Source organism: Amphibalanus amphitrite, unplaced genomic scaffold (genome assembly GCF_019059575.1).
Source record: "Amphibalanus amphitrite isolate SeventyFive unplaced genomic scaffold, NRLGWU_Aamphi_draft 000889F_arrow, whole genome shotgun sequence".
NCBI lineage: Eukaryota > Metazoa > Arthropoda > Thecostraca > Balanomorpha > Balanidae > Amphibalanus > Amphibalanus amphitrite.
In genome coordinates this window covers 34,781-61,053 of record NW_024882383.1, presented here as the reverse complement: position 1 = coordinate 61,053, position 26,273 = coordinate 34,781, and the positions used below count along the sequence as shown (strand labels likewise).

Genomic DNA, 26,273 nt, shown 5'->3' with positions numbered 1-26,273 from the left:
CATCTGACCCCAGTTACCAGGCCGCGGTCACACCACACTTGACCAGCAGCCCGGCAGTGGCGGCAGTATTCTCTGCGCCATTTGCAGCACGTGTGGACAATGCGCGCCGATCTGGCCGCGGCCGCGCCGGCTCTGTCTCGGCGGCGTTATTTGCGCGGCGCGGCCGCCGTCCGGCAGATATATATCGCGCCCTCCCCAGAGACCGGGCGGCCAATAAAACCGGGCGGCCGTATTAGTTGCGCTGCCGGCCGGCCGGCCCAGAAATACAATCAGACGCCAGCGATCGGCCAGCGCCGGCGGCGGCGGCGGCGGCCGGGCGGGGGCGGGGGCGGGGGCGGGGCGGCCCGGGCAAACAACCGGCTGAATTAATAGCCGTCTATGTTTTACCATCCGCCCCTGCAGTTACTCTCGACGTTGACTAAGCCTGCAGCATTCAGCCCTGTTACGCTTCTCAGTTGCAATGTATCGCTTTCTCATAAGAAAACAGCAACGTGGGTCCTTCCTGCTCCAAAACATACAGCCACTGACCAGCTCAGTACCGCCTACCTCAGCTACTGTGTTTCCTCTGACCTCGGTCCGACCTTACGACCCATCTGACCTGGGTCTGACTCTACGCATAACCCGTCTGACCTGGGTCTGACTCTACGCATAACCCGTCTGATCTGGGTCTGATCCTGTTGACCTCGAGTGGCACCTTCCGTGACCTCCACCTGAACCCGTCACTTATCTGGCCTGTCCTGATCCCGTGCCCCATCTAACCCAGGTAACCCATGCCCCGTCTGACCCCTCTACTGTCACCCCAGGACACACGTGCCTCCGCCGTCGCCGCCGACACAGCGCACCTGTCAGCCTCCCGGGTGGTCACCTCTGCGGCAGCTCTGGCGCATCGGTGACAATCGCGGCGCGTTTTTACGCCGCCGCCGCGCGCGACTCGCCGCAGCTGGCCGTTTTTTGGCGAACGAGATGCGCCAGAGCCGTCGCTCGCGCTGCTGCTGTCTTGGCGGCGCGGCGGTCGGTAACGCTTGGGCGTCCACCGGGTACCGACGAACCGGCGCTTTTGTGCGCCCTCGGCCGCGGCTCTGAAGGGCTGCCGCGGCGCTGCCGCAGCGCGCCCGGCAGCGCTCCACACTGTTTGCACGGCTTCTTTCAATCTGCACACTGGCGGCCGGCGGTCAACAGGAGTCCACAGGTGGGCGCTCAGGCGGAACGACGCCTAATTACCTGTCAATGGAGTCGCCGCCGGCAGTCGCCGCACTGAAGGGCGCGGCGGCGGCGGCCGAGCGCGGAGAGCAGCGCTTCTAGTCCGCTTATAGAACGGGGAAGGAGCCTATGACATGGAGAGGGAGACAACACAGACTCGGGACTGTCCAACGATCTCTCGCCCCTCAAGTGGCGTCCGCTGGCCGGCACGAGCGCCGCACACGGGGCCGGGATGACCGTCGGGACAGGGGAGGGGGCAGGCACGTGCCAGTTAATGAGCACAGCTCCGCCCTGTCCGCGGCGCCGGCCGTCAGACCGGACCACTCCACAGCGGGGACGTTTCGAGGGCCACTCGCCGGCCGGCTGAATGCCAAGAGGCCAACAAAGCGGACACGGGCGCCGCCCACTTCGAGAGGTGTTCTGACGGCGCGTGCCTTTGTGTCCGCTGCTGACGGCCTGTTAACGGATGCCAGGTGCGGCTCGACCGGCGCGGCCAGCGCTCCTCAGCACGTCAGCTCGGCCGTTTGAGAGAGCTGACGAGTGACGGGTAGGTGGAACAGGACAGGCGGCCCTGAGCGGCAGTCAAGAGTGGAATACTGAGAACTAACGGCTGTGAAGAATACAACGTCATCTCTGTGGATGGGCGTCTGGCTTGGAACATTTAGCGCCCAAATTTCAAAATAACCGAGCGTATTAGAGATCGATGCACCGGTCCCACCCACTCCACAGACCTTCGCTTTACCAGTCAACAGCAAACACACTTCACATTCCTCAGCCTCGGAGTGTAGGTTCCAGCCCCTCAGCGCCGCTGTTGCTCAAAGCATTCCTTCATCAAACGCCACCTGAGGAATGAGATCGTTGCATCATACTGGCGACTGGTGAGTGCAGTATTGGCCAGACCGTCACCCCATAGACCGAGAGGTGATAGCGATAACACAACACCGACTGACCAGCGAGAGGGCAGCCACCTCATCGGCTACTCTCCTCCTCTCTCCCCTCCGTCTGCAGCCAGGAATCCTTCAAACCCACAATTATGGCCGAAATTAAAAGATATCAAGATGAGAAATGCCTGGCCGGACAGATAAATAAAACTAATTAGAGCCGTAAACGGGTTGGGGCCGCGCCTGGCCGCGGCGGGGTGCCAGCACACAGCGCGGGCGGTCCGCCGGGGTAATATTGATAGAATTAGTTCGGCAGGAAAAGCGATCGGGCTCGGCGGGGGGCCGGCGAGATATTGTACCGTCCGCTCGTCAGAGAGATTACATTCCAGTGCGGCCGATCGGGCCTCTGCAGGGGCGGCCGGCCGGCGGAGTGCCGGCGGTGGCGCTGGTGACGGCCGATGGCGGCACGCCCGCTGCGGCTCCGATGGGATGCTTTCATCGCTCCCACTAATGGCGCCACGCTGATGGTCGTCGGACCATCGACGGCGGGGCAGGCGGCGAGCGAGCGTGGCGAGCGGACACAGTCCCCGGCGGGGCACCACCCCGCCCCCCGCCCCCGCTCCCGATCAGACCCGGGCCGCTGGTGCTGTCACGGCCAGGCGGAGACGGTTACAAATAAACATCCCTTTGAAGGGCTCAATCACCTTATGTCCACCGTCCTTTGGTGGCATCTCGAATGCTACCGAGCTTGTTTCCAATCAAATGTATTCAACGATTAGCAGCATTACTAGCGCCAACTGCCGTAAATAATACTGAAGTTCCTGCATAAGGCAGAGCTAGTACTGCATCGCGCTCGACATCACCATCTACCCATATTTCATTACTTTCCACTCCACTGAACTAATTTGGCCACAGGCAAGACTAGTTTGCATTGCCCCATCAGCACACATGATTGCATTTCTTCCTCTGAAACATAACTGAGCGGTGGAGATCCTTACAGCTGCTCTGTCCCATTCCGTACAGCCACTCCACCCTCCCCTGCATTGCTCCAGTATGCCGGGACCGGTCCTGATCGCCGAATCCCCTACATTGAGTAACCGGCGGCGTACCGTGCCATCCAATTGCAGAAGCCTCTGCCACTGGCTCGCCGCCGCCGCGGTCGACTCATTACTACTGCCCGCGGCGGCGGCAGCCGGGCCGGCGCTCACTTCACACGGCCCGCGGCCGCCGGCCCTTCCTGCACTGAATTATTATGCATAAATAATTAGCATAATGCGCAAATTAAATTACGAGCTGCATAAAGAAGGCGCGAGGCTGCGCGGCGGCGGCGGACCATTGCCGCACCGTGTCCGGCTACCGGTGTTGGACCGGTGCAGTGGCTGACCCCAGGTCTGTCCGGCGCCGCTCAGTCTACCCCGGTCCCCAGACTGGCCAGAGCGCGGTGCGTGCACCTGGGGTAACCGCTCACCGCTCTGTTCACACGGGTGACGCACTTCACGGCCACGCACTAAGTGGGTGAAAGCGGTGAGGTGGTTTTGATAGGCATCAGAGTTGATTTCAAACGCACACTCATTTCTCAGACCTTCCGAAAGCGGGCGAAAGCTTAGGGTTTCTTTACCTTGAACAAGACGAGATCATTTTCATTTCCCGTACAGTGCGAGCGGACAAGCTTATGCAATATGTAGCATGTGCCCACAGCGCCATGACAGCTTAGCAAATATAAAGCCATCAGCATATGTAGTTCCTCGCCATTACCTATTCCAGACAGGGGCCCGGGAACGATTTTCAAGTTGGGGGGGGGGGGGGCGAGCCTAAAATGCCTGACATGATGCATATGAAACAGTGGCGTAGCTAGGGGTCTAAGGGGACACGTACCCCCCCCCCCCCATCGGGATAAAAGGGACCCTCGGGTCCGAGGGGCCCTGCGGCGCTATTTCACCGCTGAGGGTTAACGATGGCCATATTTCTACTCAGAAGGGCCCAATGGGGCTCGTTTGAGCACCTCATGGGCCCTAAGTAGCCACACTAAGATCTCCATAAGGGCCCCACGCCGGCTTCTGAGGGCCTCTTGCGGCTTTTAAGGGCACCTCGGTGGTCTCTAAAGGCCCGTTACTGGCTTTTGAGAGGTCTTACCGGCCTATGAGGAGCCAGTTCTAGGGGCATTTCCCGCCTGTGATGGTCCCACACTTATTTTTCTGAGGGCCCCATAACGGCAACTGTGGGGCCCTCGTCGGCGCCTATGAGGGCCCACACCGGCGTCTCTGAGGGTTTCATACCCCCAACTCTGAGTGCCTACACCAGTGCCTATTAAAGCCCTATATCGGCGGCTCTGAGGACCCAACCAACACCTGCGCATCTAAAGGCCTGGTGACTTTTGAGGGCCCCACACCGGTGATTCTGAGGGCCCCACCGGCGTCTGACAGTACCATGCCGGTCTCTAAGGACCCCACAGGACTTCTTCTGCCGGCCTAAGGACCCCTTGCCGGTCACTGAGGCCCCTGCCGGCTTGTAGAGAGTTCGCGTCAGCAGCTCTCAAGGCCCCACGGCCCACACCCGTCTGTAACAGCTCCACACCAGCGTCTATGAGGGCCCACAGCAACGCCTGTAAGGACCCTCATCGGCGTCTCTGAGAGAATCACACTAGCACCTCTGAGCGCCCACACGGGCACCTGCATGACGGCCCCACACCAGCGCCTCTAAAGGCCCCTTACCGGCGGCTCTTAGGGCCCTACGCCGGTGATTCTGAGTGTGCTACCGGTAACCGAAGGCACCAAACAAGCCCTTAGTGTCGCTGAGCTTTAATCCTATACCGGCCCTATGAGGGCGCCACGTCAGTGCACTCATTACCCCACACCCCTCCATCACACCCGGAGCGGGTAAACTGTGTTATACCTATAGCATGGATGAGATAATAGCATGTGTTATATCATCCATGCCTATAGCAACGATTTTACCACCGTTGTACGTTATGTATTTCTCAAAGTTGACTCAAGCTGGTGCAGTATAAAATCTGGCCTGCCAAACTTATGGCCAAGGTCAGGCCCAAATCAAAGCGGGATGACAATAGCAGATGATGTCAAATCGATCCTGTATCAGCAGAAACCATTCAGATGACAAGGAAAATGCCGTGTGTTGATGTTTTGATGTATAAAGGAAACAAGAAGGAAAGAAGTCCGAAAAAGGGAGGAAAGATCTTTTCTCGCTGCCTCAATGTTGAGGGGGCGCCGCCCCCTCGGCTCCAAAGTTGGGGGGGCAAGCGCCCCCGCTGCCCCCCCTGTTCCCGGGTCTATGATTCCAGATCTTGCTACATAAGTAACCCGACAGTGTACGACACTTGTGTTGAGCTGCAGAAAGGGGCAGAATCGAAAGGGGAATGTCCAACTCGTTAGCGCAATGAGGTTGTCGGTGGGACAATTCGTTCGCCCATCTTTACAGCGGCAAGTCTGGTCTGCAAGGGTCTTGCTAGTGGCTTCCACGGACACGACGTGGGGTCGGTGGGACCACAGGGGACATCCCAGCTCCCACCGGTGACGGGGTGGGACCCGGGTCCTCGGTGGGACCGCGGGGGACGTCCCGGCTCCCACCAGGGTCGATGGGGTGGCGGGTCGCCGCGATGTCAGTTTGGTGGGACGCTAGCCCAGCCCAGTCACGATGACGAGGTGAAAGGCACCGCGATGCTCTCGAGAAAGTCGGCGAGTCGACGCGGGCGCCCGCTGTTTTGTCATCGTTAAACAAAGAGTAATGGGATGTGAGCGAAGCTTCCGCTGTCAATGATATGAAGTTGACGTAAGTGCGGAGTTCCCAGCGGCCGGCACCATTGTACCGGCTCGAGTTTCGGACACAGATGCCCCGCGGCGAACAAGTCGTCACGTTTCAGGTCATGGTTGGGTGCTGCACTGTCGCCCATGACTCACGACAACGAGCATGCTGCAAACGCAGGCAACAAATGTAAAAGGAACGTGGGTAACCCCTTTCGTTTCCTCGACAATGACGGCAGCGTCAATGTCCATATTTCGCATGCAAAAAGAAGACAATCTATGCAATTGGAAGACATTCCTGTGACTTTTCATTGAGTCCACGAAAACTTCGGAATTTCCATGCAGCTCATTTTTGGACATTGGTTAGCCGCATAAGGAGCACTGAGCACCGAACAGGTTCATGGCTCGCACATGAATGGCTCGCAGTCCCTCCCGATAGAAGGCGCGGAGGCTTTTACAAGCTCACTCACTGATCGGCTGCCTCTCAGTTTTCCCTCGCCACCATTCTTTCCATCCACGAGAGCAGCATCTCCTCCCCGGTCCTCCCCAGCATCATTTCTCACTCCCTCGCGGCGGGTTCGTCCCTGAGCGGGCTCATGGCCCTGGGTCCCTCCCTCCTCCCGAGACAAATGACTCGCCGCCGTATAGGCAGGGCAGAACAAACGGCCGATAAAACAATACGCAGACGACGCGTCGCCTCTCGGGGGGCGCTCACTCCGTCAGCGGCCACCGGCGCATTTTTCGCATCGCGGCGAGCAGCGACGCGGCGTGTGAAATACTGCGGCTGTCGTGGCGCGGCGGCGGCGGCGGCGGTCGGGGCGGCGAGCCGAGCAGAGATGAGCCATCGCCTGCTCCCCGGGGGCCGACTGATGACCGTTTTTAGCGGCCGGGACCGATCCGCGGCCGCGCGCCGGCCGACAGCGACACCGGCCGCGCCCGGGCCGTGCCGTCCGCTGGTGTTGTCAGATGCCGGCACGTCTGACATACCAGCCGACACATCTGACACAGCAGCCGACACATCTGACACAGCAGCCGACACGTCGGCCGCCGCGGGGCTCCGCGCGCCGATCCGGCGGCCGCTGCGACCTGTCACCGCGCCGGCACCCGCCGCGGGGTGTCTGCGTCAAACGCCGCGCCGTGCCGTGTCGCTGCAGATGATCGGCGACAACACCCTCCTCCCCAGCCTCCCGCCGGACAGAGAACCTCGCGACACCGTCACCCTTCCGCGTGTTCTGGTGGCAAATTAATCACTGCGCCCGCCGGCAGTCAGCGCCGGGCAGCGCGAATCGACGGCACATTCCTGGAGCGGCATTTCTATAAAATCGGCGCTGTCCTGTGGCACACGCCGCCTCGCGAAAAACGGGTGACAAATGAGGGTGCAGGGCGTGACGGCGCGCGGCCGGCGCCCTAGAGCCACCGGCGCCGCGCACAATTAATCGGCGCACAAAGATGTTCGACGTGAACAGATTGCTGTTAAATTCGGGGTTAATGCGGCTGGGAGCGACGCACCGGTGGCTGATCGGAAGGGACGTGACAGATCTGGCCAACCGACCTCGCAGAGCTTCAATGGGTTGAGGCAGGAGCTACCGTCATACAGCTACAGAAAAGGCGGTGCCATTAACAAACGGTGTCAACGGACGGGTTATTCATTCTTCCTGGTACAGTTAGAGGGGTCATGGCATGGATGAAGCGGACCTTGTTAGACCGCTAATGTCACAGGCACATGCCGTTACAAAACGTCCAATATTATCTTGTACAGTCATCGCATCACAATTAACAATACACCAATTAATCCATAAATTCATGTCTTATTGCATATGCATTACAGAACAACAATGACCGACTGGGAAAGTTTCCACACAGCGCGCGTTCCCTGCATGAAACACCACTGTTTGAGCGAAGTCCTGGTGCATGACGTGTGACCCGGGCCGTCCACGACCACCCCTGTATGGTAAACATCTGACCTCGAGCCCGAATATTGTAGCGTTATACAGCCCAAAAGCGAAAATAATGCTCATTGACAATATTATTTATGGTTTCCAAGCTCTTTAGGGCCATACAGTATGTATTTCTTCGTACCTTCCTGTATAAGCTAGTCTCACAAATGCCCATTAACTACTTTTTCATCATAACATCTTATTTTCCACCATCCTTTCAAATTTTGTGTTTTTTTTTTTGCGGGTGGGCGTGTTGCTCTGCATTTTTATCGACGTCAGCAGCGCCTTTGTACTTGGCGAGAGGCGTCCTAAGACGGGGGAGGGGGAGGAGTCCGGATCACATCAGCGGTCTCCGGTAGGTGCCGAGGACCGCCGCCGGTGCCGCGCTCAAACACCATCACCACTCGGACGGCTGACTTCCCGACATTACCCTGTCGGAGTGAGTTTGTGCCGACAGGCGCACAATACCGCCAAAGCCGGGTGTTTGCGGTCAGTTCCGACGGGCCCAGTTGCTCCAACTTCACTTGGCGACGGTATTCCCATAGTTAATCGCATCACAAAACGGCATAAATTTAGAAAACAACTACATCACTAAGTAAATATATACAACAAAGAATGCGACGAATGTATTAGAGGATGGGTTTAGACGTGATCTTGGCACAAGCAGCGGATTTAAAGTTGGAAAACTGAACATTTTAAGTGCGATAATGTCATAAGAACAAAGCAAACAAGCCGAGAATGACGCCATTTTCAGCAATTATTAGCAAAAGACATTTGGGACAAATGACTTCTGGGGACAGCAGACCGAAAAAGTGCTTGCTTACATTTTCAGATAGGAATTTACTGGAAGCTTAGTTTAATAAGCTGGCAAGAAAACGCAAATAAGAAATCAAGAGAAGCTAAGGTTTAGTTTGGTGAAACATCAATTTGTGTAGGTACAGAAAATAATCATATGCCTAATTATAATTCAGGCAGTTGAAAAGGAGATCTAAAAGTACAAATAAAACATGTGCTTTCTTTTCGAGACAGCATCGGGTACCTTACGACGATAAACAAACAAAAATTGTAACAGCGTATTCTGATTAACCACATATCCACGGATGCCGTGAGGACTGTGCCTCCTCCGCTCCGCTCCTGTGTGTGCCCCAGGTGCGCGCCGCTGACCGGTACCAGCCGCCAGATGGCAGGCCAGGTCGGGCGGCGGGGAGCTCGGTACGACTCCCCACCCTACCGCGGCCCAGCCCGACCAAGCCGACGCGCCGCGCCGTCTCACCAATTGCCTTCCTCCTGTGTTTTCCCAGGTGCAATCGAGGCCGCACGCAATATCCGCAAAGAGGCCCGGGTAAAAAATTGTGTGACTTGACTTTCACGAAGACAAGTGGCTGCGCAGGCGACCAATTGTGCGTCGCCGATTCCCAGCAGGACAGAGGCCTGTCAGATGTATAAAGTGGTACAAATAATCAGCGCGATTGGAGTGCTCGCCGAGGAATATATTGGCCGGAAGGCGGCGATTTGGGCGCACAGGGTTAGAGCTCCTTGGCGTCAGCTCGGCCGGAGAGGGGTGGATATGAATGAAACGAGCGGCACGCTGAGAACTGAACGGAAGACCTGCTCTGACCACAGTCCGTTTGGTCTAGCTGACCCCGTCTCGTTCGACGTGTGCCGGAGCCACGAGGAGCTTGCTTGGACACGGTCATCTCCGCACCTTGCATCCAGGACACCGTAAGAATGTTGAAAAGGGTGCATGGCCAAAGAGTACTGACACAAAACGAATATGGTAAAGCCCGGTCTGAATTTCGGATGCAAAAGGAAACAAACTGAAATAAAATTGTCATGGAACATTAAATATGAGGCAAAGGCTATTTTTGAAGAACTTCGATTGTAGGTGTAAAATCAAACAATAGCGGTATGTTGAAACTTAAATATTCCATTTATTGGTTCAATTGTCGCAACGAAAGCCACCTGCCCTGACAACCTCGAGTTGAATCATGCATTGTCTTGTCTTCGAGGCTTCTTCAAGCGTCGTTCAGTTACAAAGAAACTCCGTCAAGCATGCAAAACTGAGTAATTCGTGAGGCCACAAAACACTACCGCCATCTTCTGACGGGAACAGTAACTAACAGTGACCCGTAATTAGCGTGAAAACCTTATCAGTCGGAGGTCATCAGTCTCGGCTTAATGAGATTACTCCGCTAAGGGCCAAGTCAAACACCACCTGCCCCATGCAAACCGATTTATGATTTCATTCACGATGACGCACTAGATAGCACGGTGGCGCATGGTAAAACCAGCCGGCCATTTTCGAGCCGAGGTGAAAAGCCGCGGCGAACAATGACAGTCGAGTAGATTACACTGGCCCGACAGTGGGCCGTTATGCAAGTCAGTTGCAGAGTTTGAGCCCGCGCCACTGGACTCGACAATAGGCAGGGTAACGGATAAACGATCGCCTGCAGCGCCGACAATGGGCCGCCATGAGAACAGAGACAGACGGAGAAAATAGCGCCGCGTGTCTGTCTCCAGAGGTCTGCGGCCGGCCGCCGGATCACCGCGGCGGTCTACTGAATGTGTCGCAGAGGTCGGCCACTGAAACGGCCAAGGCTCTCACGCACCTGGGATGAAAAGGCGTCAGCAATTCAGCATCCACGAGCAATGTGTAATATGAGCCCATCTATCAACGAGTAAACGAAAGGAAGTGAAACCCTGGATGCGCTAAGAAACGTTCAAAATATTCTGAGAATTACATCACTCGTGTAGATACCTACCAAACAAAATCAGCTTATTAACGTTCCAAATCCGATTGTTTTAGTACATATGCAATGCAAGCGTGATGCAAATCCTGCAGCTTGCATGGATGAAACTGACATCATAAGCCTTGAAGAAGACGTCTGCTGCAAATCCCTATATCTGCAACAGGAGCATGTCTTCATTCGGCGGCAGGTACGGCCATTTCAATCAAATAACAACAGTGCCTTGTAATGGACATTGGACAATGATGCCAGCAACTCTCACACCTACGAGTAGATACAAAATACTGAACACACCACCAATCAAACACTCGACATTTGCCACCATTCAGTCATCCATCGGTCCGCCGTCCGTCCAGTGATTAGATTTCAACACCTCTCCACATTTATCCTACCGTTCGTCAACCACCCATCCATCCACCCACCCCCTCCGTCCATCCCTTGCACCCATCTTCTTTTCGTCCCCCGTCCAACCGCCTTCCATCCACCATTCACCCCCTCCGTCCACCGTCCGTCCACCTCGCCTGCCCAGCGGGCGGTCCGTCCCGTTCCGGACCCTCGGTCGTCCGGCAGCCGGACAGCTCAGCTATTATTGATGGTGCAATGCGCCGTCGGGAGAGGTTCGTATCAGATGTCGCGGCAGATAGGGCTGTCCAATCTGAAATACGTCCAGACCGGCGGCGGACGGGTAAGGTTTTTGTGCCACATTCCGGTCGTGGAGGTACGCCGGTAACTCGACCGGACAGCCGAGGACCGAGTGGCGACTCCGGACCGAGCAGAATCATGACCAAAGCGGAGTCATGACTCGGACTGGCCTGAGACGCGCCGGCTGACCGCTGACTCGACATCGAGCGGGCCAGGTCCGAGCTCAGTCCGAACTCGCCGTCGAACAACAGTTCCGAAAATGAATAGGCATGTAGATTTCGTGATACACGAGGTCCAATGTTTGGAAACAACACGGACTCAGGCCTGATGGGACCGGCTGGCTCGTAAAACAGCGTGCCTCTCCTCCTCGTCGGATGGCCGGGCAGTTCGTGTCGTAACAGTCTTTGTCTTTGTGACGCCGTGTTACGTCACGTGACGGTCATGTGACAGTCACGTGACGGTCACGTGCAGCGGGGCGAGCGACAAACAGCTGCTATCAGCATGGCGCGACGGTGCCGTGTGGAAATAGAGAAAGGCCCGGACTACGTGAAAATCACGCATCGTTTTTCGGCCGGGACGAGGTGCTATCGTGTCTCGTCAGGTCACACGAGAGGTGTACGGGTCATGAGAAACATGCAATACGGGCAACGCTGTGAAGATCACTATCTGTCCACAAACACCTTCACCAACTTTTTTGTGCGTCATGCACCTAACCGTATTTATCCTCATAAACACACAACAATATAAATATGGGTATTGGGTATTGGGTAATGCATGATGCATAACCCATGAACTTACTTTGCCCTTCAGCTCTTTTTTCTAATTCGCTTGACATTTCTTATACGAATTCAAAACACTTCATCGAGACTTTATCATCGCCAGACCCCTAGTATCCCATTCGACTCCGGGGACACAAAAGGCACCAATCGATTCTGAAGCCGTCCGGATCTCAATAAAAAAAAACAACGAGATGGGTCGTAGTAGCCTCAGAAGCTGGTGTGGCGTCACCGAAACAAAAGCAGCTCTCGGTGGCCGTATGAGCTGTATATGATGTCACAGGCCTTGCCGGTATGAGGTTACATGAGTGGCCCTCGACGTCCATAGGAGAGGAGCTGTGCCAAGGTGGTAGGGCAAAGAGAAAATGATGGGGGATGGGGTGATATGCTTCAGCTTCAACCACCACTCGGCGTAAATACTACAGAGCATAAATATACAATACGAGTAAACCAATACATGCTTTGGTTTACTCGTGTAGTACCTATATGATGATTGATGCAAGTGTGTGGAGCTGTTAGATATGTACTTTTCTAACACAGATTTTCAGTGTCCAGATTTTCCAAAGCTCCAGAGGAGCCGAGTAGCGTCTCCGGGAGTCGGACATATCGGCGGGGTATCGGCGCCGTAGGTCCGTCGGCGTACGCCGGTCGTCGGTCGTCGCTGCCGACAGCCGTGGGTCGGGTCGAACGCGGCTCGGCCAATCACAGCTCGCGAGACGGCCGCCCATCGCTGCTCGGCCGCTGACGTCACAGGGGGGTCGGAGGGAAGCTCGGAGGGGGGCATCGAGCGGTGATCGGTGCGTGCCGACTCCCCGGTCGGCGCCGGGTTAGATCAGATCCGGGGGCCTCCATGGCCGCTGGCGTTATCCAGATAACGGAGAGAGGTAGTCACAGCCCTGTGACTCGTCCTGAAACTCGTCCTGACGAGTTTCAATGATGGCGGAACGCAGAACGATAGATCGGGAATGATAATAGGCAATGGATATAGGGTAGGTCAGAACTATTTGAAAAGGTGTAGGGGGGGGGGGGGGGAGATAAAAATCCGCCTTAAAGAGTATAAGAAAGACGTAAAAAGAATAGTGCAAAGTACCGCATTTTATCACATTTCCCACAAGGAAGCACCCACAAAACTGAAACATTTCATTCGACGGAAAGCAACACATGAGACAAAGGTCGATGGTGAAGAGCCTTGTCGGATGAATCATTCCATCAAAGGTTGGTGAAGTTCGGCAGGTATTGCGAATAATCTTCATGTAAAGATTCATTTACTGGCGAATCATGCCACCATTTTCGGATAAATGTTTAAACCTCCCACCACAGTTCAGTACCAGCCACCTACCTCCTGGAACCCAATGTGGCGCCTCAGTCTGAGCTCGGTCACTGAGCTCAGTACACCCACAGGTAACCGGAGCCGGCGCGGCGCCGCTCCATCCCGGTACAGAGCTGCCGGGAAGACCTGCAGTGCTCATTGAGAGCCGGACGCTGCAGGCTGCCGGCCGCCCCCGCACCGCACAGGTCCGGATTGTTCGTGGAAGCGTTCTCGGCTATACGATGTCACGTCCTACGCAGCCCCCGGCGCCGCTGCTGTCGCCGCCGCCGCCGCGCTGTCGCGCTGTCGCGGTGTCGCGGCTCGATCGTTTGCGGAGAGTCTCCGGGTGCGCTGGCCACTGCTGATTGCCAGCAGTCTAAACTATCGGCCGTAAAGACCAAACACTGACCGCAAAGCCGCCGGCATGAGTGCAAAACGCACGGCGCGTCCGTTCCGGGTCACTCTGACAATCAGTGTTGGCGCAACTGTCCATTGTGTGGTGCAATGAGCACGGCCCAGCTGTTCACGGGTGTCCGGCGAGACGGACAAGTCAATCAGACAGTCGGCCAACACAGGGTCAAGGGAACGTAGTCCAGTGCGAGCTCGGGCGCGGGTTGTCGGGTTCGCTGCAGACCCAGTGCCGGCCGCTCTGCACGGGAGGCATCTCGAATGGCGTACTGCGCCCTGGTGACTAAATATAACGTGGTCGATGCACAGAGAGGCTGAGAGCACAGATGTGTTCAGGAAGCTAGACCTACGAGCGATGAACATTTGACAGAGGATATTTTTCGGCAGAAAGAAGGCGAATCGCAGGCCATATCGATTTTTTTACGAGCATTCATGCAGAGACATCACTTCATCTAACATTTCAAATAACCTTATATCGCGCAACAAAGGTCAGCAATGTCAACTTCACCGGGCGCACTGAGGAGACGACCGGTCACTAACGACGCCCCCACCGCCCACTACCCACCCACCACCACAGCCCACAACCCACAGCCCACCACCACAGCCCACCGTCCACCGCCCGCCGTCCACCATCGGCCCAGTCCACTAATGATGACAGATGCCAAATGGCCGGCCCGCGTGAGCCGCAATGCATCGCACTCATAAGCGCAGGTTCAATGCTCTAATTGCAAATAAAGGAGATAAATTGGAGCCGGACCGCGCGCTCGGCGCTCGGCGCAGCCGGCTTCTTTGATCGCTGATGGCTAATTTCCCGGCAGGCGGCCATAAGCCGGACGCGGTGCTCAACAGTCAGCAGTGATATGCAGGATCGGGCCGGCGCCATTCGAACCCGCCGCCGCCGAGTCGGGACGTTTTTCCGCCGGCGCTTTTTTCCGATGGTGACTCGCCTGGCGGTTGGATCAGACCGGTGGCATCAGGCCGCGCCGACTGTGCCTGGTAGTACTGGAGATCATTGAAGCCCCAGCGCAACAAACCACACGCTCAGTTGCTTACAGCTCAGCTCGTTCAGCAGTATCGCGCTGTGCGCCGGGCGGTCAGCGCCGCGTTATAAGCGGCTCGGCTCTGCAGCAGGATATTGGGGCTCGCCGGCGACTGTGATCAACTGCTCGGCGCGTCGCTCAGACACATTGAGAGCGGCGGCCTGAGCGGCTCCTCAGGCCGCTTCCCAGAACCACCTCGAACCGACAGTGGATGATATTCAGCCGGCTTTGGAGGACTGGTCCCAGGTTTATGCCAGCCAAGGCTTTCGTGACAGTTTGGCCCTGGAAACCGGTGGCGGGTAAATCTATAATAAGGATTGTGATCTATGATTTGCATAGCTCACAATATTTAAATTTCTTTGGATGAGCAAACCGTGCATGCCATAAATTAACTTATTTAAAAGTCGTGTCTACAAAAACCATTCAGCCGTAATCAGTGAATCATGAGTCGCATAGCCAGTGTTCGACAAACAAACGCTGGTTGTTCCCCAGAAGCCAAAGATCCAATACAGCGCATGTATTTACAAGTACAGAGTAAGTTTCTAAAGACGCGTTCATCTGACCCGTTCGGCGGCAGGTCAGCAGCGGGGGAGTAAGGTTCTCCTCACGGTTCTAGGCGGCGTCGCCCCTCGCACCGGCCGCACGCGTGCATCGGTCGCGCGCGGCCGGGCGGCGTGGCGGCCTGTTCAGAGCACCATTTGAGTGACAGCCGGCGATAAGGCAATCTAGTCCAGCGGTGCACCGGCGAGGGTCGGCACCGGCCCCGGTCAGATAGTCGGCACGACACGGGCGGGACACCGGCACCGGCGCCGACACCGGTACAGCCGCATACCTGGCGGCCCCCTCCGGCCCGCACCGCACCAAGGACGTTCATCGGCCACCGGTGTGGTGCGGCTAATTGTCCGCGCGGACATCGGAAACGTCAGTACTGGTGGTAATGATGAAGATGAGTGACTGAAAGGAGTACAGAGTGGACGTGAAAGGTCGTATAACACCACATTGTTCTGATTTGATTGACTAGAGACAGGGGTGTTCTAAATGTTCTGCATGGAGTTCTCGATGCGGATTAAAACCACTGTACGACAAAAATAGAAATAACTTTTCGCAAGCAAACTGAAAGTTGTTTTGGAATCACGTTGACAAGAGCAGGTTAGTGAATAATTTTCGAACGGCAGGCCGAGACACACGGCAGTCGCAGACCGGGCCCTTTGCTGCGGCGGGCCCTCACAGCTCCGCTATGACGGACCGGGACCGACAACTCTGGTGGCAGACCGTTGTGACAGACCGGTGGCCGATGCTGTCGGTGGTTTTTGCACGCCGGCTATCAGTGCGGCGTCCCTGGGGGCGACAGGCGGGGACCTATTCCCCTCACCTGTCCGGCTGACGCCTGGCCGCCTCCCCGCCTGCCGCGCCGCGCCGCCGCTGCCTTTTTGCCGTCGGTCCGCTCCAACTCTATTAGTGTGATCGGCGTGGACGGGTGTGGTTTTTACCGACCACATCAGCCACACTCCGTGACGGACACCGGAATGTCAGCCGTTTGGACGCCGCGGCCATGACTTCTGGCATTGGTCTGGAGACGGGTTGGCACACTAAAGGACACTAGCCCACTGTCACTGTCACCTATGTGGGTGTGGGTATCTCATGAGTGTCCCCGGGTGAACACCAGCCTGCTATGACAATCACTCGTGTGGACACTAGCATGTCGTGACTGTCACATCGTCACCTGTATCGGCTCGCTCGTGTCTCTGGTTAGTCGCAGGTGCTGGCTACTATACGCCCCATGACTGGCACCACTGTGTTCATCACCGTGGCAGAATCATTGTCGACAATCGCCGGACGAAAACCTGAATGACTGGCCACTGCGAAGTCACTTGACAGAGCCATCTATTGCTGCTTGCCCGGTGGGTATTGCGGCCAATCGCACACCTCCTGAGCACTGGCCGAAGGTCCGAGCCGTCGCCACTCGATGCTGAGTGTCTGGCGGCTCGCGCGGCGACCGTCACGGCGGCGACGGTCGGCCGTAAATCCAGTTCGTTTACGGCGTGTGTAAAGTGTGGCGCGGTCACAGCAGCCGCCCGGACGCCGTCGCCAGCAGCCGGGCGACTATTTACAGCCGTCCACAGGCCGTGGGTTACCATTAGCACCTGGCGAGATTGCGCGGCCGGACGCCGAGACAGGTGATCAGCACACCGGTCGGCGATCGGCAATCAGCAGCAGACGGAGGTGTCTCTCAGCGGCAGTCGGCGCGCCGCGGCGCTGCGCCGGGTCAGCAGGCCTCTCCGCGGGTGAAGGCGGATAGTTAGGCGACAGCTCTCCAGTCTCCAGCCTCCCTCCCTCACTCCGCCTCCCCCGAGACGGCCGAAGACGCCGTAAACCCGGCTCGCAGGGGACAGCCCGTATAATCGAGCCGGCATAAATAAAGATTAGATGTCAGTCCAGATCTGAGATGGAAGAAAGGGGTCTGCCCCCCGCTGGCGGCGGCCTTACACCTGTCTGCCGGCCTAACTGTGTCATTCTTCGCCGGCTGGGCGGCGTTTTTGTGCGCCGATTCCTTAACGGTCTGCCACCTCGGCGTCTGGACGCGCCGTCAAAGCCGGCCGAGAGAGGTGCGATCGCGGCCGGCGGGGCGCGCCGATCGGACTCGGACGGTCCGACGGCCCGATATAGGTCGATCAGCCGGCCACAGACGGTATCATGGGAGCGTCCTTGGTCTCTGCGCCGCCCTTTGAGCGGCTCACAGACGGTGAGATGGGCGGCAGATCGGCGGCGGCGCGCACAGCGTGAGACCGACCCGGCCGCTGCGGCCTGACACCCGCTGAACGGGCCGTAATCAGCCGGCAATCGGCTGGTGACCGGGTGGTAACTGGGTGGTGACCCGACCGTGGTCAGCTGGCATAACTTGGTAAGTTGCTGGTGATCTGAGTAGACCAGGCGCCCGTCGCCTCCATTAGTGCAGAGATTGCGTCCGGTCGCTATGAGGATTGGGTGCCTGGTGGTGGTGCCGACTCAGAGCAGCTCCACTGCACTAATACACATCAGTCCCGAACATTACCGCCGTCGCCATGCGCTAACACATACCGGACATTACAGGACCAGCGGGAGCTTAGCACGGAAAATACATGGAGCACGTTTCAAAAACCCAATCCAGTTGGGCCACGCTAAGCTGCTCGACTGAGCCAGTGTGGTACGGGGTCCTGCCCAGCAGCTATGGCGAGGAAGCCGGAACGATTGGGTTTAGTACGTCCGGGTCAACCGGCGCTTATCGCCGAGCCTTCAGCCGACCAGTTCAGACAGAACACAAGCGCTTTATCAAGGTAAAAATACCTGAATTTATACCATAATATGTGCATTTGATGAATGACACGAAACGTGATTACTGACGACAAAGCGATGTGCAATTCAAATAACTCATAATTTAAAATCCCGGAGCATTACCTGACAAGTGATAAGCTGAAAGAACGGGAAAATATGCAGCTTTAATGACATTTCAAGAAGCATGTAAGCTTAGTATTCTGGAAATGCACCCCGTAAACTGTTACGACAACTTATCTGTTTAAGGAATATGTCCGTCGCGTCTGAACAGATCAACAAAACGTTCTCAACAACCGGCCAAAATTTAGGCGGTGCTTCAGGATACAAATTAATGGGCCACGTTTCAGCGATTGTATTTGATCCGGAATATAAAATGAGGACGTGGTTTCGGGTTCACGACCGTAGCCAATTATGACACCTTGTACACAGCACACCAATCACAAAAACAAAACAATGCCAGCCACGAATGCACGGTCCAGACCGCCCGTTTTAGGCCGGTATTTACGAAAATTCAATTGTTCATCGCGCTTGGCCGAAAACAATGACACCATAAAAACCGGGGCGCAAAAACACGATTCGCAACTGTCGTCACAGCGCACTCCTCCGGCCATCTGGGGCGAAACGTCGCAGCTCCAATAATTTTGCCATTATGCGACGTCAAAATTGAAACCGGCAAAAAGGCCCGGCACCTCCCAGCATGTGTCGCGAACGCGAACAATACCACCGGAAAAACGGCGGCCGGCCGCCGGTGTCAGTTCGCCGGACGGGTGTGAAAAGTAGAAAATAAAACCCCACCTTTGGTCACGCACTCGGTCCGCCTCCGCATCCGGCCACAACGGCGAGACCAAGGAAGACGTCCGTTCCGCCGGTGCCGATCTGCGCGGACCATCCGGTCCGTACGCGACCTGACCCGCCGCGGACTGTCGCCACCCGCGCCGGCAGAGCTGAGAGAGACACCGAGCTGCCAGCCCAGCTCGTCCACAGCGGCGTCCATCCGTCTTCCACAGCTAAATAAACATTCCCAAAGGCCCAGCAGTCCTAAATCACAGCTCTGAACGCTGCTTTACTCCATCCCAGCGCCACATATGGAGGGCCGGACGGGGTGAGACGGCACCGGTATAGAACCCTCTCGGTCGGGAGTCAGTCTGAGAGGAAAGAGGCCGGGTCGAGCCAGTCCGAGGCCGCATCGATTCTGACCAGTGACCGGGCGCGCTGGGACGGCGGCCGAGACGGCAGATGCTGCTACAATAAGCCCCTGACCGGCAGTACCGGCTGCCGGGCGGAACGGCCTGCATCGATCGCCCAGCGGCGGAGGGCCGCCGCCCAGTGGAGACGGGGCGGGAGACGGGGGCAGGAGACGCTGGGAGGACACATTGGAAGGAGACAGGGACGTGGAACAGGACAAGAAATGGTATAAAAGACCAGTAGGAGTAACAGAATATGTGGTATTGACGGATACAGGAGAAAATGAAACACTGCCTGAACACGGAGACGATGTCGGGAGACGGGAAAGGGACATAGGGCTAGCGATGACTTAGTCGAACCCTTTCGATACTCCTGTGGAAGACAAAGCGCCTCAGCGATCGGAAGTTGAGCCGTGCCGGAGCCCGGAGCTCCGTCCTCCGTGCGTAGCTGGTGGATAAAAAGCCATCGGGGGCGCCGATCAGCGCACAATTGTGGGAACGGCTAACCACGGAAATCGTCGGAATATTACACCAGTTAATTGGCTTTGTCACGCTGCGGCCGCACGAATCACGCTGAGATTACGGGTTTGGAGCGGCGGTTACTGAACACCCCGCTCACCCCGCCACTCTGCCTCTCAATCCTATCACTCCACCCTCTGCCCTCTGTGCCTGTCAGTCTCTGCTTCAGGCCAGTCGTAGAGGAGCCGTCACCAATCCAGCCCCCAGTCTTTGCACACTGGTCAAAATTCCGGACCCCTCCCTTCACTTTGTTCTGTTATCGGACTCGTCACCTCTCCCTCCTAGCGCGCGTGTCTTCTCTTCGGCTTGTCCCCCTCCGCGGCAGCCACTACGCCGTGGTGTTAGCGCCCTATGCGGCCGCACGCCGATGCAGTCTCCGATCGGAACGCGCACCGGTCCGTATCGATAGCCGCCGAGCCAGTATCGCAGTCCTTCGACAGGCGGCGACTGCACATCCGATAGGCGCAGAGAAAGGAGCACCGGACGTGGACGATGGAAAGGTATTACTTATTGAGAGCACTCATGATTTATTGTGCAGTGCATATGCACGGTGCACAGTGATCGGCGGTAGTGCATGACATCATGGTTGAGGGGAGGGCCAGGAAGTCACAATTACGAGACATGAAGCGCACACATTTGATGGCCTTCGTGACAAATGACGCCTGTTCAACACCAAAGAGACGTAGTTTCAAGCATCAGCTCCCATCGTCGGCGGTATATGCCATATGAACCCGCCGCACCTGAACAAACTCCATTCTCATAAATACGGCGGCCCACCGCCACGGCATATGCCGTGAGCACACTCGGGGCGGTCGAAATCACACGCCGGCGGCGCCAGCCGACCGTGGCGCCTCTTCAAATGCACACCGCCAGCCGCGTGCAACGCACGTTCAGTTCCGGAAGGCGGGCGTTCCGTGCGCGTTCCGGCCGGCTGGCCGGCGCGCCGTGGGCGCCACAATCATGGCCCGGCGCGTGGGACCGATCGCATGGGATGGCGTTTACAGGCGACCATTTGTGGGCGTCCGAGTGAGCCGAGCGGCCACGGCCCGGCGCCGGTGCAGGCCGGGTCGCCGCCCTGCCCGCTCCACAGGCCGCCCTGGCTGACATGACGAGCACGGTAGGCGGGACCGGTATGGGTTTATACGCGGCGGCGCGCATACCCAATTAAACTGATTGGAGTCGTCGGCCACGTAAACCAACATTTTTGCCGGGTTCACCGGGCGTGACATCGTAAATTGCCAGGCAGCTCGGATCCCTGCGGTCGATTCACCGGTGGTGGGCCAACGACAGTAGGCCCAGACGGCGGGATGGTGCAGCACACAGCAGCGGCTAATCACAAGGAACTTGGGCGGAAGACGGCGGCCGCTACCGGGACGGAAGGACGACAGACGAGGGAATTGGGAGCTGGAAACTAATTTCAATCAGGTGATCGACCAGAAATCCAGTAGGTACTCAGTCGGACAGTGATGCTTGTCATGTGTTCGAGAGACACTCCTTCGAACTTTCAATAGCAAATGTTTGATCGGGGTGACCATTGTCCACTGCGACCCAGAAGGTAGCATTCAAAGTAAACCAGCTGCAGGGTGATACAGATCACAGAGCACGGGTTTAAAGACATTCATCACTCCCAAAACACATTAGTGTGCCACGTCTTCCTGCGATTATATGCTCTTCTCCGTGTATACCAGCAGCCACCGCCGCAACAGAGCGTCTCAAGGGAGGGAGGTCTTGCGGCTTGTTCGGTAACGCAGCAGTGGTGCTGAAACCAAACCTTTGTGGTGTGAAAGGCAAATATGTGGCCTGTAGGAGGACAAAGTCCAGGGACAACGCAGATACGGAGCGGGGATACCGTGATATGGTCATGGAACAAATAAATGCATGTCAATGGTGTTAGTTCCGCAACGATATCCTGCTGCTGAAAACAATCTACCCAATGAATCTGGTTTATTTAATAATTCGGTTACATTTTATTTGCAGTCAGGAAAATGAGATGTTCAGACATGCGGAACATCGGATTTTTAACATAGCATGCGGTTATGTATTTGTAATTATCGCCGATGCCTCCCATGTTCCACACTCGAAACTATGTCAAAAATCACGTCCTGACGTCAGCGACGATAAAATACCAGCAATGTCTGCCGATCACCAGGCATGCTAATGTTGCTCACTGGCAGCACTGTGGTGATGTAAAAACCTCTACAGACTGGCCTCAGGTAGGCGTCCGCGCCTCTCCGTCCCCTGTGTCACTCTGGCCCGCTCCTCCCCCGTCCCTGTCCAGTCTGTCTTAACCTTCCAGGCGGTGGGGGGGGGGGCAATTTTTTGCCCCCCCTTTAGTTTTTTCGATATATCTCGAGAACCGCTGCGCCGATCGTCACCAAACTTTCAGTACCCTCCCGGGAGCAGCTAGCGCACATGGTGACCAAAAATTTTTCCAATGGCTATGATAGGTTGGCCGCTAATGACGTCAGAGTGACGTCATTTTTGCCATTTTCGACCCAAAAAAAGGTTTCGCGGGAAGAGCTGTCAGGCCTACAGCTTTAGAGATACATAAAAATGTTTCAGACATAAAAGGTGTGGAATCAAAAGGGCTACAAAACTGCTATTTCGGTTTTTCGATTTTTTTTTGGATTTTGACCCCCAAAAATCAAAAAATAGATTTTTCGAATATAATAGCCATAAAATCCAAAAAGTTTTTGGAATTTCGAAAAAACCGGAATATATGTGATAGTCCCTACCGCCTTCTATCTACATACCAAATTTGAGATCGATACCTCTTTTTTTGGCCAAGTTATAGCGAAAAAACTGTTCAAAATTGATGACGTCAAATTTTCAAACTCAATTTTTAGCAATTCTAGACCTCTTAGCGCAAAACAAAGACCACCATTAGACTCCCCGTGACGAGCTGCATCAAATCGATACCCATTTTATGCAAAAATATCAACTTTGAAATTTGACCTTTTTTGACCTGACCTTGACCTGACCTCCACCAGAAAGTGACCTTAACCGTACCTGATGGTCTTATAACCAACACCATTGAGTTGGAAATGAAAAACTGGCCATAAAACATGCATCGCATAACCTTAGTAAAGTTGGGCTCATGTGGTGACCCTTGGTGACCTTTGGTGACCTGACCTGTGACCTGACCTGGTATGACCGGTGACCTCTAATAGCAACATATGTACTAGACAACTGACGCCTCATCGCTGATTTTCGACAAAATGCGTTTTACTCGGTGTTATAGCGCTTTCCCTAGAAGCCCCGTGAACGGTGAAACATTTTGTCTTTGACCTGACCTGTGACGTCATCGGTGACCCCGAGGTCAATGAAATTTGGTTTCCTTCGACAAATTTGACAGGGCTATCGAACGCCGTTTGAATTTTCCGGATCCGTCCAGTAGTTTCGGAGATACGGGGGGGGGGCAAAAAAATGCCCCCCCCCCCACCGCGCGGAAGGTGGCTGGTAGGCCCACCGCCTGCCGGGTTAAAAGTACCGCGCAAAGTGACGGTGGATTCATCAAGCCTGACCGATGAAGGACTGCCAAATTTGAGTCACCGAAGCAATGGACATCCTCGTCCATTCTCCAGCTCCATTGGTTCGGTGACTTTCAAATTATAGCAGGCCCTTCCTCGGTCAGGCTTGATGGATCCACCGTCACTTTGCGCGGTACTTTTAAGACAGACTGTCCACTGCGCTGGACGGTGCACCCAGCCCGGCCCGGCCCAGAGGTGCGCCGAATGCCCCATTCATCAGCACTGCCGGCCAGGTCGGCTGGCCGGCGGCCGGTGATAATCGAGCGTTTTTGTGGCGCTGGCCGGCCGCCGTATTTGTTTATAGACCGGCGGGGGTGATTTACTCGCCGATGGTCGCTAATGCAGCCCTGATATTAATTAGTCTGATTAATACTGGCCCCCCGCGCGATACCGGGCATCGGAGAGAGCGAAGGAGAGGTGAACAATGAAGAAAGAGGTACAGAAAGCAGGAGAGAAGAGAGATAAATGACGGGAAGGGGAAGCAATGAATGCAGTTCGGAGAGACAGAGGATGGAGAGAAGAAACAAGAGAGAAGAGAGGGCATGGAAAGAGGAAGACAAAAATGGGGACGCATAAAGAGCAGGGGGTGAAAAATGGTGATAACAGGCATTCGAATGGTGGATTTTATCAAAACCTAGGTTACATAATGCATAAAAGGGCGTTTCTGAACGTTTTAGAAATGGCCAAGTTAAGCTGCAACAGTGCATGAAGAGTCCGGCAATGTACATAGGGTCCTTGTTGGTTTATTAAATTATATTTCAACGTCCTCAAACTACTGTGGTCATTTTGCACCCATTACATTGCATAAATAAAGCGGTCACATGGATAGTCAGTGGGTACGGGACACATCAAACCAATCTGATGAAGCTGGCTGAGAATTTCACACATGGGTACGACCGCGCCCGCTCGCAGGTGCACGCCCGGCTTGATCAAGTGGCCGGCCGGACCGGCATGTAGCACGGTCTGGGAACACCATCGGGTTATGGTCGCCGTCCTGTTTCACTTTTTGATTACGGTTCAATGCCACCGCGCGGCAAATTATGCATGGCAGCCGCGGTAAATGCATCTCGCATGAAGGCGTCCTAATCAGATCCAGCGGAACTGCTTCCATGAGCAGCGTTGTGAAATTAAATCCCATAGTTTTAACTAGAGCTTCCCAGCACACGCAACGGCAGGCTGAATTTGGAATGGAAAGCAGATGCACATGGGAGTAAGGTCCTATCTACTATCCAACAAAATTTTAAATTTACGTGGTTTGGCTGACAAGGACATGTGGAAGGTATCGGGCACACCCAAACCAGTCAGCACGCGGGATTAAGTACAACGGAGAGTGGGCTATAGTAGGTGCTTCAACTGGTTGAATGCTGCATTTCTTTTGTCAGGGTGCTCAGTATTTTCTGTGGACAATACTGAAAGGCAAACAAAACCGATCCCAACAAACACAAAGGCCGTACAGTTCAGATGTGGCATGCAGTTGCAGATGCAGTGATGATCTAAATGAGCTCAATTTATGCACGGATTAACTAAGCTGGTAGCCAAAACGTCGAGCGGGCGGCCGCATCCCGCAGTCAAGTTTCATCGGAATTCGTCTGTCTGGTAAAGTTCCCACCGATCATCCCATCAGCTTCACGTCTCACAATCAACAGTCTAATGACAGGCTTCATAACTCCCCACTCCTTTCGACGCCAGGAGGAAATTGAAAGAGGCTAAGTAGTAATTTGAAGCCGCTGCCAGATTCACGGCGAGCGAAATGGTCCGATTCGGACGGGCCGGAAATTGGCAATAGCAGCAGAGCGGCACCGCGTTCGGCAATAGACTCACTCGGCACCTGACTTCCTCGAAGTTATGCCTCACATCTTCGCCACGGCCACAGGAGCGTGGAAATGAGCGGCGCGCCGGCGGGCCATCCGTAATCCGGCCGACAATGGAGCGGCGCAGGAAGTGTGCAGCGTCAACCATGACCAACTTTCGCGACCCTTCTGTCCGCGCCGGGCGGGCCGATCTCACTGGGTGATGCGCTCGCGCGCACCGCATTGTCGCAGAGTCGGTAGGGGGCCGTCCGGGCGGGACCGACGCGCTCGTCTGCTCGATAGGACGCTCAGGTGCCCTCGAGACGAGAAACGGGCGCTGGGGCTGCATTGGAACTCAGTGGTCCTTTCTCTTTAGCAGAGAGTCGGTCCCAAACTCCCAAGTCGTTACAACGTTCGGCAAGCTCGACCGGAGCGTGGCACCTGAAGTCTCGAGATAATTACATAGACCGTGAGCCTGCTCCTCACACGAGCAATGTGTCTAACATCAAACTAGAGAGAAAACAGGAAACAGACGAACAGTGTTCGGGAGGCGAGACACGCTCCCAACTTACCTTGGCTTTTGACATCCTTCAGCTCTTCATTGTAGTCTTTGAGTGTGTCTCTGAGCTGGTTGTTCTCGATCTGTAGATCAGCCAGCTTCGATAGCTTATGCTGAGCCGTCTGGCTGTATTCCAAAGCCGCGGTAACATCTGAAAAAGAAAAGGAAAAGAATCAACATTAAATGTACAATGTACGTGTGTACATGTGCCCTGGAATGGTAAGATCATCTTCGTTTCAGACAATGAACAAAAACAGTGGGTACTTGGGGCAATGTTGTTAGTAGCAGGAATATTAATTGAATAGTAAATACGACTTTTATCGAAATCTTCCTGGAGGCTGTTTATATACCTCGCTATGCAATCAGTAGGTAGGTACACCGAAATCAATCTAACCCTACAAGCCAGAAGTGGTTTCTACATTCTGCGATAAGGTTTATAGCCTTGACTGTCTTTAGTCTAATGGATCGCGGCAACACCGCCATATTTAATTACTGGCCTGAAAACCAAGATAAAAGCGATATAACGATAACTCACTGGCGGTACTGCAGTAAATGTGACAGTCTGCTTTTGGCGTGATTGGCATGCGCAGCCGTCGGGCAAATCGTGCATTACCGGAGTTAAATTTCACGACACGATAAAGTCTTGAAATCATTGCTTAATGTAACGAAAAGGTTAAACAC

General features: G+C 55.3%; 1 protein-coding gene across 1 annotated transcript in view; it reads right to left on the bottom strand.

Annotated features, from left to right (window-relative positions):
• LOC122367693 (homeobox protein cut-like) overlaps positions 1-25,738 on the bottom strand; it is a 163,929-nt gene extending 138,191 nt beyond the window's left edge. The window contains exon 1 of the mRNA XM_043341027.1: positions 25,606-25,738. The gene's annotated coding sequence lies outside the window, so the exon portion shown is untranslated. The remainder of the gene's footprint in view (positions 1-25,605) is intronic.
• Between the last annotated feature and the right edge of the window lie 535 nt (positions 25,739-26,273).